The sequence below is a fragment of the Nelusetta ayraudi genome, unplaced genomic scaffold (assembly GCF_046127955.1).
Source record: "Nelusetta ayraudi isolate G7.1 ecotype Tasmania unplaced genomic scaffold, CSIRO-AGI_Nayr_v1 ptg000074l, whole genome shotgun sequence".
Taxonomy (NCBI): domain Eukaryota; kingdom Metazoa; phylum Chordata; class Actinopteri; order Tetraodontiformes; family Monacanthidae; genus Nelusetta; species Nelusetta ayraudi.
The window spans coordinates 1466325-1472500 of NW_027466124.1; positions in this window are offsets into that span (position 1 = coordinate 1466325).

Below are 6176 nucleotides of genomic sequence, written 5' to 3' on the forward strand. Positions count from 1 at the left end.
ACAACACACATGTACTCGGCACACACACACACACACACACACACACACACACACACACACACACACACACACACACACACAGGACACTGAACCTTTGGAAGAGATTCCTAAAAGCACATTTTTTTTTTTTTTATTTGAAGAGTACTGAATGTACCCGGATGGAGGGAGTGACGGGAGAACCAGGAGTGAGTCGGAATGAGTTGGAGTGAGAGTGACTGAGCTGTTTACACTGAACTGCTCCACGTTCCTGTCTTGCCAAACCAGTCGAGACTTAATGTGTGTATATATGGAGTTTCTTGTTACCTTTTTTCTCCCCCATGCAGAGTGCATTGTTTTATTATTGTACACTTGGAAAATATAAGATTTATTTTATAAAATACATAAATATATATATATATATATATATATATAAATATATATATATGAAGATGTCTGTGGACTAAATAGAGGTTTTGTTGTTTTTCTTTTGTTATTTTTTGTTTTTCTCTGAACGAAGGTCAGTGCCACACAAACTTGACCTCCGATGTGTCGAGGCCAAAAGACCGGTGGGACGAAACGTTTTAACAACCAGCAGCAACAAGCACGACAAGGACACTTTTGCTTTTTCTGTTCATACAACAAACTATTAGATGAGATAAGATGCCAGGTCTTCATTTGCGAGCATGAGCTGGTGGTTTTTAGGACAGCGGAGTAGTTTCAGCCAAATCAACTTTAGAGTTTCCAGCGTGATTAAAACAGATTTTCCTGCTGAAGGGGCCATTTGTTTGTTTGTTTGTTTGTTTGTTTTCCTGTGCCACCAAACAAACACACTGCTCCTCAAAACATCTCCATCTCCAGGAACATGGTAGACGCTCGCAGCAGCATCAGCTTCCTCTTCGTTAACTGGACGTTCAACCTCCTCCTCTCTCCCTCTCCCTCCCTCCCTCCCCCCCTCACACCTGAGCACTCTCACAGCTGCGTGCTCTCACAGACCTTCGGAGACTCCCAGAAGACTTCAGCTGTGTGAAGTGGCGACGCACGCGCTGGGCTTGATTTTATTTACTTTTCAAACGGGTCTGACAAAGTGTCGGGTTTAACGGGAGGCTACAAAACCTGACGGTGAAAAATGAACACGTAACTAACCTGCACCTCCCGTCTGTCTGTCTGAGTGAAACTGAAAGTATCAACGCAACACAACTCTACAACCAATCCAGAGTCCAAATCTGAAATGTTAAGCCAGAATCGCACCGAAGGCATGAGTTTGGTTTCGTCAGGCCTTAAAATGCGACACTTTCCTTTGACCAGTTTGTTATGAAAAGAAGCCAATACCAGCGAGGACGCCTCTTTAGATCCTCAATGATTCAAATGTACGGCTGCACTTTAACCGCCCGTCACGTCGTGACATCACATCGTGCTCTGTGGTTTCGTTTGACTGGCTCCGCCCCTTTCTGGACCTGGGTAACTCCTTACGGGGGAAGGGGAGAATAAACGACTGTTTCCTGTCTCTGAATTTCATTGCTGTGCAGAACTGTTGCCAAGTTACGGACTAATGTGGAAAAAAAAAAGGTTTCACCTGTACTGGAGCCTCGGGGAGGAGGAAAAGAGAGAAAAAAAAAATAAAGAAAAGTTTGGTATGTTTGTGTCTTGTGTGTCAGTTGCGTCACTTTCCTCAGCAGCAGCAGCAGCAGGCCATAAAGCATCGCCATCTACTGCGCTGACATTGCAAGGAGCAGACGGATGCTCCTCCACACCGCCGTGCCGGACGGCCTGACCTTTTCTCCTCTCCTTGCAATCATTGCTGCTGCTGCTGCTGCTGCTGCTGCAGCTATGGAAAGCATTCCATGGGCGAACCTCTTACCAAAGCACCACTTCCTTCTTCCACCTCCGTTGCTCTCAGAGGAAGAGTGTCGCTCATGGGTAAAATGTCACTGCAGGGTCAGAGGAGTTTCCTCTGCTTTTCTGTTTTCCATCCCCCCCACCACCCCCACACCCCCACCACCACCCCCACTGCGGGGGGATGACGGTTGCAGTCCCAATATTGGTTTAGTCATTTGGAAATTAAAGCTTTTGGGTATTTTAAATATATAATTTTTCCTCCATCATGTGGCTGGTATTATTAAAACGCTCGACAGCGGGCGCACTGTTAGACGCTGGCCTCAGGTCAGCGGTGCGCAATAATGCAAGATGCATATTTGCGTGTTTGATGCGCGTCCCCATGAGTGTGGCAATATTTATTCTCAAGGACGGCTAAACCTTGTGCCTGCTCTCTCCCGGCTGCTTCCTTCTTCCCCCCACCCCCCACCGCTCCCCGGCTGGAGGAGAGCCTGTGTCAGTATCGATTTGCTCCCCGCGTGTTGAGAAGAGACCAGGGCGGCGCCTGGGGAAATAAGGCTTCAGCTGGGGCTACCTCTGAAACACGCACACAGACTAAAGGGCTTCAGTTTTAGCGACAGCTAGCGGTGCAGAATCAAACCTGCAAACAGCCTCATGAAACATCTCTCACGCATCCACCCAGCCCACAGAGAGAGAGATTGGACGGAGCAAGGTGACACATCCAAGGGCATTAGCAGCAGGTCGCCCCCTATTGGCTAACTGCGGCGCCCCATGGTCTTCGGCTGAACCTTTGACGAGGTTGAGTGTGAAAAGGCAGCAGCCAATAGTTGTAAGGAACTCAATAAGCGCCAACGGCCACTTGCTGTTTTTCTCCAGTCGACTGCAGCTGACTGTTTATCACCCGCAAAAAACAAACGGCGCTCACAACACATGTACACAAACATTCATGTGTGCGTTACAATATACGCATATACACACACACACACACACACACAGATGTTGCCATAGCTGGGAGCGCAACTGTTGGTGAGGGTATGAATGTCCACCGTGCTGAAGTCAATGCCCGTGTCACTTTAGAGTCAATTATGAGCACCGATTTCCTGATTATGGCCTGAGAGAAGCTTAGCACCAAGCTCGGCAGACAAACACTACCAATGTAATAAATACCTTGTTGTTCTTTTTTTCATCCCGTTATCCCAGTACTAAGCAGTAGGAGTAAATCTGTTCCCTGAATAAAAATAGCCAATAGAAGTGTGTCAGGAAACGGAGGAGGTGGGGCTTGTCGAGGTGGAATCTTCAGTGTGACCTTCAAGGAAAAAAACAACAATAGCAGCAACATGGCAACATTATACTGTACATTTAAACCTCAAAACTGACTCATAATATGTGTTGTCTTCTTTCAGTTCAGACTACGGTCAGCAATATTCCCCCCCCTCATCATGTCAGGATCAGGACCTCGAGATCAGGATCAGGGAAAAATATACAATGCACTTCCGCAGTACGGAAGCCTCCCACCGGTGCTCAGGCTCCACCATCCATCATTTCACAAGTGCAAAGCCAAACCTGAAACACAGCATCTCAGGGTGAGGCTGTGTAACATTTCCTTTCATCGCATTTTAAGCCTGAGCTGCACGAGCTGGACCGTCTGTATTTAATGGCAATCGCTCCTTCTTATCAAGAGTTTTAAGGCTGCCGGTGGAATCAGCAGCAGATAAGCGCGACAAACACGCGCTATTTGCACACGGCTCCAGCGGACGGCGCCGCAATCAGCTAAATGCATGTCAATGTTACACAAATTGACCGGGACGAGCCTCTAATGCACCTTTTAAAGAGCGTTCTGGAGGGTGATAGTGCTTCACATGGCGCTGCGATACGGCTTTTTTATTAGCCGTGAGGGATGCTGAACTGAGGGCTTTCTGTCCAGTACCCGACTTGTAATCATTAAACGCTGCACCTGCATCGCTGATCCTGTCGGCCTGCTTGCATATATTTCTTTAAAACTAATTTCAAACAAAAATAAATACATCAAAATAATCTGTATGTAGCTGTAGGTCCATTTTGTTAGCGGGTTTTTACTACTGTTTGGCCCCCAGCAGGATAAAACTCACCAATGGGAGGTAAAAACACTGCGTAAGGGTAACAAGCTATGTTTACAACAGTCGGAGCCATGGTGTTGGCATGGTTCAACTCTGGAGTCTACCAGCGGCTTTCATTGGTACGTTGTACTTGTCAGGGGATCAAAGACTGACACAGTCCAAACTAAACTAAACTTTAGCCTCCAGTAAAAACTGATTTTTACTCCAGGTGGCGTCACAGTGCCATCTAAAGGCCACTATACCTTTGTTCACATCTCTGTGTAAGGGAAACTCCTCAGCATAGCCCTTTGATTCGAGTACAAAACAATAAATTACGATGAACGACCGTGACTTGATGCCAATGACCGCCAACATGGCAGCCTGAAGGGAAACTGAAGGGGGAAACAAAACAATACAGAGTACAGAAGCAGTGAGGTAGGACGTTCTCATACCACCGTGCGAGGCACAAATAATGTCTTCCAACTTTAGAACGCTAACACCCGTAAGCTAGAGCGGCAAAGAGTGTAGAGTTCAGTTGAGAGAACGGTCGTAGGGAGGTATTACGGTATGCTCAGGAGCGATGTCCTCTGGAACGGGCCAGCGTAATAAAGAATGGCCATTCTCCTGTCAACATAAGTCTTCGGAATGTGACTCATCTTGTCCAGCGCGTACGACTTGCCCATTTGACTGTCACTACTGTTAGCATTAAAGTCCCCAAAGTTGCGGAGGGAGCCAGGACTCCAGAACAACCGCCAGAGTCCTCGCGGAGCACCGAAACAGTAAACGGCGGCCTGGAGCGAATCAGCCGCTGTCAAGGAGGACGTCCCCGCTGCTCCGAGGACCCCGGCGGCGCCAGAAGTGAGCAAAAGCAGCGACGGGTGGGCCAACGGACGGATGGATGTCTGGTCCCAACCTTAAATCACTGTCCGGGTGTTTACGGCAGGAGCGGTGGCTGCTGAAATGGGCTGTGAGTGAAATATTTGGACACTGCGTGGAGGAGGAGGAGGAGGAGGAGGAGCAGGAGGAGGAAGAGGAGGAGGTCTGTACTGAGCACGCTCAGTGGAGATCCAAGGCCCTGCGCCGTCGTGACGGCGTCCAGGTGCAGCGAACAGAGGTCAGCGAATGCATCAACCTCCATCCCCTTCCCTCCCACTCCCCTGTTCCTCACCCGCTTTACTCATTTCTACCCCCCCCCCCCCCCCCCCCCCGGCCCCCCGGGGTATCGATCCACTCTCAACTCTCATCGCATCTGGCACGGCTCCCGCTTGGCCTCATCAGCTTGGAGTGAAATGACATTTCAGCCCGGCAGCCGGTCGGTGTCGGTGTTTGGCGCCATTGGTGACCTGTGCCGAGCGATCGCGGGGGAAAACAGGTTGCGGTTCCTGAGAACAAAGCTGCTTCAAAAAAGAAGCTCATTATTTTTCCTGAGCGATATGTTGAACAAAAAAAACAACAAAAACAAGTATACCCCTGTGCTGTAGAACATTCCCGAGGTCAATCCTACAAATCCGCCCAACACAGTGGAGCTAACGTCAGAAAGCCACCAACTGCATTCATCCACTGACCTCAAGGCAAAGTGTGCAAGGTGTCGCACAAGCAGCGGGGTGTCGAGGGGAGGTGGGAAACCGCCTCTCACCCTCCCACCCTACCACGCACCCCCAGTCTACATGGCTGATGACAAAGGTCACAGCAGCGACAGTGAAACCCCTCAAGTGTTGGACGGCCACGTTCAAGATGCTGCAGTGATTCTAAAATAGTTCCTGGATGTATAACAGGACATGCGGCGGAAGCAGAAACATTTATTTGAGTTATCACGGTGCATGAATTACAAGGTTAATGTGCCTTAGGTGTCTAATTGTGCGTGTGTGTGTGTGTGTTGGTGGGGTGGGGATGCGGGGGGGAAGGTTTAATGAATGCGGAGGAGCCAGAGGTGTTTCCTGGAGCCTCCAGAGGCTCACTGGAGGTTCACTGAGGCTACTTATTGCCCTGCTGCACTCTCTTATCATTTGGTGTGTTTATTTAAAAAGACCCCGCGCACCCAGCCGTACAAATGAAGTCATCTGATATCATCTGTTTTCACGTTTCACTGCAGTGACCGTCTTCACGGAGATATGACGCAAAGTCAGCGCAGCGCAAAGGGAAAGGAAAGTCCAGATATTTAAAAAGTCAAGCTACAATTCTGGTTGTAATCCAAGTGTGATTGTTGGAGTTCTAGGACTGGAGCCTCCAGTTGCACTGGCTGGTTCACAGGTCGATAGGCCACGGCTTGACCAAGGCTCCAAAGCCCCC